We start from the raw sequence: 12,055 nt of genomic DNA on the forward strand, positions 1-12,055 counted from the left end.
ATGATCTTCTTCACACACAGGGACTTTAGTTGTAATTTTGTCTTCGCTCTACCTAGACCTTGCCGAACAAATCACAAAAATAAAATATGTACACTATGCCTACCATAGTAGAAATTGGTCTTCCAATCAGAGGAGAAATTGGCGGGGTGGGAATAAGAGAGAGAGAGAGCAAGGAGAGCATAAAATTAAAAGGGCAAAGCGATTTGATCCAAATTCTCCCCTAGTGAGGTAACATGAATGGTAATGAATTCTGTCTTATCTCTGCAGTTATGAGGATAATTTTCAGACATCGATTTTGTGATGTTACAGATATGATCCACAACTTTCTTTTTTTTTTTTTTTAAAGAAGATGTTGGGGGTAGGAGTTTAGTAATTTATTTATTTATTTTTGCTGTGTTGGGTCTTCGTTTCTGTGCGAGGGCTTTCTCTAGTTGCGACGAGCCAGGGCCACTCTTCATCGCGGTGCGCGGGCCTCTCACTATCGCGGCCTCTCTTGTTGCGGAGCACGGACTCCCGACGCGCAGACTCAGTGGTTGTGGCTCACGGGCCTAGTTGCTCTGCGGCATCCTCCCAGACCAGGGCTCGAACCCGTGTCCCCTGCACTGGCAGGCAGATTCTCAACCACTGCGCCACCAGGGAAGCCCTGATCCACAACTTTTGAGAGAAGGTGGGGGGAAAGTTGATGCAGAAAAATATACTTGGACTAGATAAACCATAGCCAGACAACTGTATGTCACAGCAAGATATAATGTCAGGTGTGGAATCAGATAAATTGCAAATAACAATGGAGAAACAACTGAACCTTGAGGATTATCAGCAGGTAAACCAGATGAAGGGGATAAAGAATCATTGGGTAGAGATAATGGGGAAGGCTTCCTGGCAGAAAAGTGGGAGGAAGTAGACAGAGGAAGGAGTAGTGATGGAGCCTGAGCATCTAGATAAAAGGCTGCAGTCAGCTTTCCAAAAGTCAGAGAAAATAATAGCAAGAAATAATAAAATATAATTGTATCAGTGTCAATTATGATAAGCAGATAATCTGTTTCTCTGTACAGCCTGGGGCCCCTTTCCAGAGGCAGGCAGAAGTCCAAGTTCCTGGACTTATCAACCTGTGCAATCAAGAAGAGATGTAATGCAAAGAGCAGCAAGAATCACAGACTGTTTGCACTGAAAGAGACCTTAGCAATTATTTGGAGCAAGTTCCCTTTCCATGGCACCATACTTGCTTGGTTTTCTTCCCACTTCCCACTTCACTGGCCATTTCTTCTCAACTCATTTTCTGGTCTCTGTTTCTCTGTCCCTCTTCTAAATGTAGGAATGACAGTGCTGCGTCCCTTTCTCTATAGAGCACTCATTCCCTAAGTGACCCCACCTAGCCCCCTAGATTTAGATATCTAAATGCTGATGAACTCCATACCTGTATTCCTAGCCTTGGCTTCTCTCCTAGCTGAGCTCCAAGCTCATATACCCAACTGCATGCTTGGCATCTCCAACTGAATGGCTTCCAGTCATATCCAAAGCAGAGTTCCTGATTCTGCTTTTTCTACCCAAATCTGTTCCTCCTCGGTTTCCCCCATCTAAATAAATGTAACCTCAATCTACCCATTTGCTCAAGCCAAAAACCTAGGCACCATCATTGGTTCCTTTTTTGTTTTCTCTTTCTCTCTCACTAACAGTATCCCATGTACTGACAAGTCATGCTAATCGATTTGTTAGTGACAAATAGATGTATCCATTGTATTTCCACAGCCACTACCCCAACTAAAATCACCATCGAAGTTCAACTAGAGTAGCCTCCCAGCTGGCCCTCACTTCTATTCCTGTTCCTTAAATTTCACTCCTTACACAGTGGCCAAAGTGATCTTTTCAAAAGATTTTTTTAAAGGTAGATATTGGATAAATATTTGTTAAATGATACAGAAAAGTTGGGTGGGTAAAACTTCAGCGGAGTGATAATCCTGAGTGAATGTAGCTTCGATCCAGCCAAATCTTTCTATTGCATAATGGCCCACTGAGTGGAGTACTCAGTGTTTCTTCTGGCCCTGTCATATGCTCTAACATTGCCCTATCTCTTCTTAGGGACTACTTGGGCTATACATCTGCCTGTTCAATTTTTTTAAGAAAACTAGCAAACATGCTTTCCTTTACTCTCTCCTCCCTCACTTCTGGAGCATTATTCCTAAATTGTCATATGAATGTTGCCAAAAATCTGGACTTTAGAAATATGTGAATGGCTAACAACTTTGCTCACATTTCTTTTGGATAGTGAATGATGTACGGTCATAGCTACAGAGTTTCTTGGCTTCAAAGAAAGCAGAAGCAACTTTGGGTTTGGGGGACTGTCTCGCTCCCATTAATCCCCCTCCCAAATTGAAGCATATAGGTCAGTGTTTATGTCCCTAGTTGTATTAAACCCATTAAGTAATGGATGAGGTTGAGAGAGAATTGTGTGTTTGTTCGCTTATGAGTGTTAGAATAAGGGCTTTAACATGCCCCAGAGACTCTGGATTCTGACCAATATAATGATGTGCACTGCCCAAAGCACCATCACATTCATTATGTCATTATTCAGCCCAATAATGCTACAGCTGTTAGTACCTACAGATGTTAGTAGGTACTAACATCTCTATTTTGCAAAAGAGGAAACTGAGGCTCACAGAGTTGCATGATAACATTACAGAGCTGTGTTGTTTAATGACAAATCCTGAGTGCATGGTGAAAACACCTCCCATCTGTCCCCTGAATGAGGTTAGGGGAAACTATTTCAGCAAGGTTGCCTGTTACTTATTGGAAACCAAGGGAAGCCCCTCCCTGTCATGGAAACACCTTGCCCTGCACTCTTTCCCGTAGCTACAGTGAGCACCAAAAGGAATCCGGGCGACTCCATCCTCAGGGTGTCTGTTTCCTGATGGGAGATTTCCCAGTGGATCTGCAGATTGTCCTTCTGCCTCCTCACCTCACAGGGGCTGTTTCTGTGGATCTTGGCATCCTTGCTATAGGGACAGCTCTCATTCACACTCTCCAGCCCACCCCGGGGAAGGACTGCTGATTAGACTGTGGGCTCTTCCCACCCACAGTCCAATCTGAGGCCGGAGGCACTGTCAGACAGCCCCTCCGTCATCGTCAGTTCTCACCGCTGTGTGTCACCATGCAAGACAGAGGAAAATGACAGTTTTCGTCATTTCCTGTTAAATGACTCAGTGCTGATTCAGCCAGTTTCAACTCCTCAGCAATACAGTGAAGAAAAAAGGGGGAAAAAAGACCCAGAGTAGAAAAGTAAATGCTTATCAACCATTCTGAGATATTGTTGCAGGTGGTCCCATTCTTTCCCTTCACTCAGAAAAGTCCTTGTCACCCTTTTCAAGGACAGATGACTGCACGAGAGAGGAGCTTCCTCAGGTCGCAGGTCAGTCCCTTTATTCACCTGACTTAATTCCCCTATAGGGGCTCTTTTTTGGAAAGATGCCATTACTTCTCTGGCCCCAGCAATGGGAATGTGCATTAGGGTAAAAATCAGTTGGCAGAGCAGAAATATAGTGGCTCTGCCACAGAGCTGAGCCACGACCTTGGGTAAGTCATTTCCCATCTCTGAATCTCAAATCTTCTCTATAGAACAAAGATAAATCCTCTTCAAATAGATGTGAAACACTTTGTAAGCTATAAAGTATTGGAAGAAAGCAAAATACATGGGGTTTTCTCTCTTCAAATGCCACATTTACTTGTGCTGTAGGATCTCCCCACACAAGAGCAGAAGGCAAGGTGGCCAAACAGGTGTTGTCATGCCTGAAAGACACCCAGGAGAGAGTCATGCTCTGAAGAGGACTTTGTCTTGGCGTCCTCTTTCTGGCTGAGGGCAGAAAGGAGGACTCCTCCCTGAGCCTTTGCCTTTAGGGCTTTGCCACTTCAGAATGCTCCTCACCACCCTGGTGAGCCCAGGCTTCCTGCTCCAGCCATGTCCCCAAATCCCTTTATTGCTTGATTCAATCAAACTCTCCCTTCAGGGGATAATCCTCATTTCTTTAATCCCTTCCAGATCACGCTAACTGATCCCAAAATGGACCTATTCCTTCTCTGCTCTCCCCACTTCAACTTTTAATATAATATAAATAATTAGGCTGTGTAAATAAATGAATCAGTTTCTTTCCAAGGACCACAGTTTGCTTTGTCCCGACATCCAAGCTAAAGAGTGATTCCATAGTGGGACTCCCTTTCTTCCCTCAGTATTTTCAAACATGCAGTTCTCCTTGTATGGGGTATTCTCTTTTTCTTTCCTTTTCCCTATCCCTAACTAACTCCTATGCACATTTTAGGTCAATCTTACCATCACCTCCTCCACGCAGTCTGCCTTCATGCTATCAGACAATCTGCCTATGACACATTCCCCAGCACCTGCACTTCGTCATCACCACCAGCACACCTGTACCTACTGTTGCCTGCCCTACTAGGGACAGGTCCATGGGAGCAGGGTTCATGCCTAGGTGTTGACTCCCATGTCCCCAGGGCCTAGCACTTTGCCTTGCACACAGTAGGGGCTTCATAAAGAAATGCTGAATGAATAAATTTTGGTGGTCCGGAAGATATATGTTGGCACTAACTTGGAATTGGCAGGAGCTCAGAGGTCATCTAGACAAGGGCCTCCACTGAAGTCTGGCATCTCTGTGCAGTGTTCCCGACAGAGACGTGACTGGCTTCCACATGTACAGGAGCAAATGTCGAGACATCACTTCTGCACAAGGCCATTGATTCTTCACTTTGGCAGTTCTACTAGCAAGTTCTTCCTCATCCAAACTGGCTCCGCACAGTAACTGTTCCCTTCCTTTACCTAGTCCTGCTACCTCCTGTTTCCATCCCACTGCCTGGTGTCAGATCTTCCATCATTCAGTTGGAGGCTTCCTTCGGACTGTCTGACACTGACTTCCAGATTCCTCCCCAGACACTGTCTTTCACACCTCTGTTGACTCCACGCCCCTGCCCCCATTCCATACTCAGACACAAGTCCCTGAACTTCTGATGGAGGGCAGCATCCTGGATGCTGTCTTCTTGGAAGGTGAGTTGGGATATTAGTTAGACAGGGTGAGAGTATTTTCTCTTGTGAAATGTAGACATTGGTCCCAGTGTTCCTTCTGGAGTCACATACCCCTCCATGAAGGGCAAGCTCCTGCAGTGACCTTCTTTTCCCCACACTCGCGCACCTGAGATTGTCTCTCTTCAAGTCCAACAGTCTCGCTCCTTCTGCTGTTTCTCATGTGGTGTGGTTTGAAAGCTTCCACAGCTCCAACCATCCTTCGCAAGATGATTATTAACAGGGACCTCCCTCAAAAGTCACAAACCTGGCCCTAGCCAGATCCACCTGAGTCCCTAGAGTAGCAGATAGGTCTCAGGCTTTCATTTATACACACAGAACACTGAGAAGTGTCCCCATCACTATCAGATAATTGTTCTTTCTCACAGTGGAATATATTATGTGCAGCAAGGCAGAAGTTGCCCTGGGGAAGGACTAGGATTATATACAATCTGCTCTCTATTTAAAAATGAAAAAGAAAATGGAAAAAAATTCCACAACTTCTCCCTTTCTGTGCTGTTAAGATAAACATCCTTTCCCCCAGTTACACAGCTCAAGCTGACGGTGAATACTTTTCTCCCTACAGAAATCACTTCTGAAAAGCAGACATTTAACATTTCCAATCTGTCTCTGAAGCCGAGATTAAATTACATTCTGTTTTGAAGGAATCGAAAACACACTTGTTAATATAATAAATGCCTTCCGTTAGTTCTAGAATTTGTCTTTGTTAGGCACATAATTCAAGAATTATCTATTATGGTAAAAAAAAAATTGAGCCGTCTGGGTCTGTGCTAATATCTGCAAGCAATAAGTCTTCGATTTCCTTCATACTTCATTACTGGTGATGCACAGAGAGAAATCATTCCAAAATCAGAGCTTGCTTTCTCTCGTTGGACTATTGTTCATCAAGATCTATGATGCAACAAAAAGGCATTTTCTTGATTTTCTTAGGTTAAGCTAACAGTCCAGTGATGACAACCCCATTAAAACTCAGCAAGTTAGATGTTTAAGCTATGGAATTTTATACCATACCTATCATATTTACAAAGTGGCTTTCTTTCCTCCAACTTTCCGTAGAATCTTTTATCGATAGAAAGGATAGGAAAAATGCTTATTTACTGTGTATTTGTTAAGCCATATACATTTGCAATGTATCTTACCTGACAATGTGGAAAGGATATAAAGCATTATCAAACTGACTAATTTTGATGATGTAGAGAAAAGAGATGGTAGGCAAATAGCATTCTCTCCAAATGAACTCTGCCACACTGCTTTTTAATATGCTTCTCCCTGGGGATAGAGAGCAGGGAAGCGCCAGCTCACTGGTAGCTGGGGTCAGCAGCACACCGTCCTCTAGAAACAGCAGGACTGCCCATCTCTGGGTTACTGGGCCTGCAGTCTACAGATGCATAACTTGTACACTGTACGCTGTGAATCTTCTGTGACTTACGATGCTGGAAAGAGTTAGTACCAGCTGAGACATTGGGCATAAACGTGGAAAAGGAATCTCTGACCGGCAAGAAAAAGAGATTTCTTGGCTTTAAAGTCTTGCATTTAGGTAGTTCCCATTTGTGATAGGGGAATTCCTGTTAGGTACTGAGAACATTGGTTTATTCTCCATGACTCTTTTCTTCCTCAGGGCTGCCTGTTGGACTTAAAGTAAAAGAGTTATCCAGGGCAAGAAAGTTTTTTTTTTTTTTTTTTTTTTTAAAGAAGGGAGCTCTTGTCATCTAAGAGTCAAGTAGAAGGATCTCAGATCAGTTCCATCTTCAATCAGCCTACAGCTTGCTGGTGGCCATGACCTTAGTAGCAGGGACCTGACAGACACACATGGATGACACTGAAAGCAGAGAAGGTGTTTGAAGAAATTTCATTCTGAAAAGAGGTGAGCTTCCCAAGCACTGTGAGTCCATGGTAAACTTGGATAGAGTCAGAGAGATGGATTGAGTTCCTGAGAGCCCCACAAAGTCTTGTCTCTGGGTATCTTCCCTTATCTTGTTATTCTATTGATAGAAACATGGTGGTAAAGGGAGAGGAAAATGGGAGCCAACATTTTTTATGCACATTGTCTACACACTGTGCTAGGCATGTTTATATATGTGATCTGTGGTTTTCTAAGATGCCCGATCTGCTGTTTTCCCCAAACATAGCCTCCCATGAACCCAAAGCTACAATTTCCAGCTGTGACGGGGAGACGTGAAAAAAAAAAAATGTGTGCCTGATTGTGCTTCATGATCTGTCCCCAGGAGGTGACTGATGTGGAGCAAGCAAAAGCACAATCACTTTGATAGACGACTGGCTCCCCCAGGCTCTGTTTCTAAGAAACCCAAAGTCTTCCTGTGGGATTGCCTAAGATTCCAGAAAGCCTGGGCTTTGTTTCTTTCTGCCATCGTTGTGTTTTAGGTCAGATGCCATCTTCTGTGTGACTAACTCCCTTTCCTGAAATGAAAACCAGTAGAAACAGCTTCCAAATACAATCGGCGTGTGCCAGTTGGTAGTTGAATCCTCCTGTCCACCAGCCTGGTGAGTTAATGCTGTAAAGTTAATTCCCAGCCGTTCTATCATTACCGTTTATCAGGCCTCCCTTGGGGTACCCAGGGGAATAATGGAACACAGACTCCATTTTTTATGAAACTGCCCTATAATAAAAGAATGTTTAAAATGATAGATTAGATCTTAAAATATATGAACAGCTTCTGTTATCACTTGCCTGAGAGAATTCACCCCTCCTGTATGGTTCTGACTCTGTTTCTGATGAAATTAAAAAAAAAAAAATGCTGTTGTGAGCATTTGGCTTCTGTTTTTCCATGATTCTTATTTGTAAGCACTTTTGTGCTGATACCTCCTTATAATTTACTAAGTGCTTTGCTCTTAGAGAGCACTTAGCAGAAAGAGGTGCAGGGAAATTACATCTGGCAATTATGCCGGTAAATTTAGCTCCAGGATGTAGGCTGGGTAGGTCATTCTTTGCTTTAGGTTTCCTGTCCTTGCCCCCTTGCAACAGGTTGCCTGAGGGCTGTTCCTGACTGTGTTGAAGGAGGCAAGAGGCGATTGATTGCCTGCTGTGAAGCTGTCATTTAGGGCTCTGATGGCCCTGGGAATGCACGAGTGAGACTCATTCAAGAGCCAGAGCAAAGATAGTACAGCCAAGGCAAAACTCAAGAAGGCTACATTCCAAGAAGTCTTGTGGTCTCTCAGACCTCAAAAAAAGAACGTGGACAAAATTTTTTTCTCTGCCTTAGAGAAGATGCCAATAGTCTTGCCTATGACCTACTCCTCTCCCTTGCCTAACCACTTCCCATGCCTTTTGCATAGAACAACCATATAATGTATCTCCAAACGCAGGTACTTTTGAGAGTGAAAGGGGGAGCTTAATAGTCACACAAAAATGGATGTTACCAAAGATTCCTGGGCAAACTGGGGGTGAGTGGACACTGCCTCCCAAGAACCCCACTTCCAGGGTTAACAAGAAATGGGGATATAAAAATAAGACTGAAGAAACAGTGGTTTGAGTCATCAGCTCTGAGTCTATTTCTCCATGTTGTCTTTTCCAAAGAGTTGGCAGTTTCAGCCTTCTTGCTGCCAGGAACAGAGAAGACATTTGATATCATGTGTACTTGGTCTTCTGAGGAGTTAGTATGGTGAAGCATCAAAGCACGTGGACTCTGAAGCCAGACTGTCTGGATTTAAATCTTAACTCCCCACTCACTAGCTGGGTGACCTTGGGAAATTTACTTACTTTTTTGGTGCTTCAGTTACTGAGTAAGTGAAGAAGAGAGAACCCAGGAAGATTATGGAAATGGAAACGCATCTACCTGGAGACAAGAGGCAAGAGGAAAGGAGGTGGCCTCCTCACAAGGGTTACCATTTTTTAAAGGCCCACCAACATCAGACCCTACATGATAACTTCTACCTTCACAACATCTCTGCAAGGTACATATTGTTATCACTCTCAGAAGCATCGTCACCGCTGTTTTGTCTCTTTGGCAGACATGAAAGTGGAAGCTTGATGACATTAAGTATCTTGCCCAAGGTCATACAGCTAGCAAGAGTTAGAATTGCAAGCAACCTATCACAGACGCTCAAGTCTACATTTCTTCTAGAATGCATTGTCTCTCAACTGGGGTACACATGTATACGATGGCATATTCTGCTTCAGTGAGACCCCCTAGTCAAACTTAACTCACCACCAATGCACACTCCCTAGAGAAGTTTACCCCAATCCCAAAGCCCCTCTTGCCAAGGCATTTATCCTTCCTCAAGACCTCTATGGCATCACTGTGTGACCTAGGATGAGCTACTTAATCTCTCCTTGCTTTGGTTTCGTCATCTATAAAATGGGGCTTATATTCACACCCACCTCGTGGGAGTTTTGTGAGTGTTCAGTGAATGAATACATGTAAAGCCCTCAGAATGGTGCCTGGCACGTGGAAAGTGCACCATTATTTGTTGTCAATATCACGTTCCCAGCTCATCAAGGGACATCAGAGAGTTGGAGAGACAGTGGCCTCCTCATTGGGTTGGGAGGAATCCGGAAAACTTCAGGATTCTTCTGCCAAACAAGAAAGAGGTGGGCAGGACAAACAAAAAGATCCTCTTTCCTGCACTCATAAAGAACCTTCTCAAGGATCTGTCTCACAGGTCATTCTCTCCTTCACTTACACAGTAGCAAGTAATTGGTCTACATTCAGCATCATTGAAACCTAGGTCTGCTGCTTCTGCCCTTGCCTGCTGATACTCTCCTGCTCCCATGCTGCCTGCACATGAGTAATGTTAGCTGGCACAAGAACCTCCCAGCCCGCTGGCTGCTCTGTGTCTACCTGGGAAGAATGAGCCAGAGCAGAGCAGTCCAACCTGAGAGGCACACACACCTGAAGGAAGGTTTTTCATCTAGAAAATGAGGAGGTTGGACTCACTCAGTGATCTCCAAGGCCCTCTCCAGCTCTGACATGCTATGGGTCTGTGACTCAGAGGCACCTCTGGATTACCAGGGCTGAGCCAGTTGCACTTCTCATGCATAATGAACTATGAAGGAAGTAATTGGTGGGAATTAAAGTCTCAAATCCCCAGCAATGCAGTTTGTCCTTGCTGCTTACTGGGAAGCCAAAGGTCATGCTTCGCCAGAGTCTTAAATATCAATCTCATCCATAACCCTCGTTCAGGCTGCCTGGAGAGTCAAAGTCTCTTATTCCAGAAGAGAGCAAGGTGGGGAAAGGACAGAGAACAATGGAATATTTTAATACCGGCAAACAGCTTCTGGAGTCGAATGACCTTGTTCAGCTTTCCTTTGCAGCTGTGCTGTTTGATCTCCTTGCCATTGGGTTGGAAATTGTAAAAATATTTAACTTGCAAAACTACATGGCAGATATGGTTTTCCATCCACCAGCTTTTAGGAGGAATGAAACATCCTGGAACACTGTGATAACTGGAGACCATAGGCTGAATCCTCAAGGGCAATAAGGTACTGAAAACAGGAATGCAGGTCATAGGCTTTGTCTTGTCCAACCTATGAAGTGCAAACTTGAGAATGAGTGGGCGGAGCGGAGACAGGGGAGGCAGGTGTGCAGATTCTCTACAGGGTCAAATGATAGTTTCCTGGATGTCACATTCAGCATGGAACTGGGCCAAAAGAGAGAGTGGTTTCTCCTAGTCTCTGGAGACCTAATTCAATTCCACCTGCTGTTGGGATTCCACTTACCCTCAAGCAAGTTGTGTCTCGACTGCATTACAATGGCATATTCGACAGTCTAATGAGACCTTTGCCATGAGGTCCTCCTGCCAGAGAATTTCTTGCTTCTGTCTATCCCAAGTGTCTCTCTGATTCACATCCTATCACTTGGCTCTCCTAAAATCACTTGTTCACGAGGTTCACTGATGATTTCAGTAGATCAGTGATCCAGACACATGTATAAGAGGTAGTATAAGAGTTTAATAAGCACCAAAACCCACAGCCAGACAATCGGGTTTGAACCCCAATTCTGTCACACCGTGACAAGTCACTTAACGTTTTTGACTCAGTCTCCCCATGTGTAAAATGGGGAATAATTTACCTCAGCATGTTGTGGAAAGGATTGTGGTATATGAATATTTATCTATGTATCACCTGTTTTTTTTTTTCTTTTTCATCGAGCACAGGTCAGGTATATTGTGTCAGAGACTGGGGAGACCCATAAAGCTCTTCAAATCCTCCTTCACCACCTGAGGGATTTATCCCTTCAGGACCTGAAAGTTTAATTCCAGTTTTTGCTGCTGAAGAAGGGAATGGTTACTTATCTAACGATTATCTCACTATCTTGCCGAGATCAAATCCCTTCCTGGTTTGAAGGAAGAGTAAGGAAAATAAGATGACACTAAGTGCTGTGAAGAAAGAGGTGAGAAAGCTGGGGGTGGGGGTGGGGGTGGAGAGAAGAAAGGGGCCGAGAGAGAGTTTGCTAGAGGTCGAAGCAAAGCTTTGTTGATTGTATAGATTTGCTCCTCTGGTCCCACTAATTGTGCTTCCCCTCCCCTCTGCCATCAGAAACTCCCACATCTCTCCTTGCCTTTCTCCTCTCCTCCCCCCACCAGCTCCACACTGCCCTGACTCCCCAGAGGCCCCTCAGAGCTGAGGGAAAGAAGGAGGTGGGATGAGGTGGGATTTCATGAGATTTGTGGTCACCATCCCTAGCACCAAACCCTGCTGTGATTACCAGGTATTCAGAAATAAGCCTGGGAATACACTTTAAAAGAGTGCTCAGACTGACACCGAAGCTGCGTCCTCACTGCTTGGTGCAGAGTGGCATGGAGTTTGGAACCTACCAGCCGGATGCTTCTAAGGGGGTTCCCAGCTCCAGTGGAAAAGAAGGGGGTGCCCCCTCCCCTCATGCTGAGATTTGATTCCTGCTCTTTGCAGCTCCAAGGCATTAAGAGTTCTGTCAATGGCACATTATATTGACTAGGAACTAGTACTTTCTCCAAAAAAGGTTCAGAGGCCCAGGTGGGCAGTGCTCACAGCCCCCA

The sequence above is a fragment of the Phocoena phocoena genome, chromosome 1 (genome assembly GCF_963924675.1).
Source record: "Phocoena phocoena chromosome 1, mPhoPho1.1, whole genome shotgun sequence".
Lineage (NCBI taxonomy): Eukaryota > Metazoa > Chordata > Mammalia > Artiodactyla > Phocoenidae > Phocoena > Phocoena phocoena.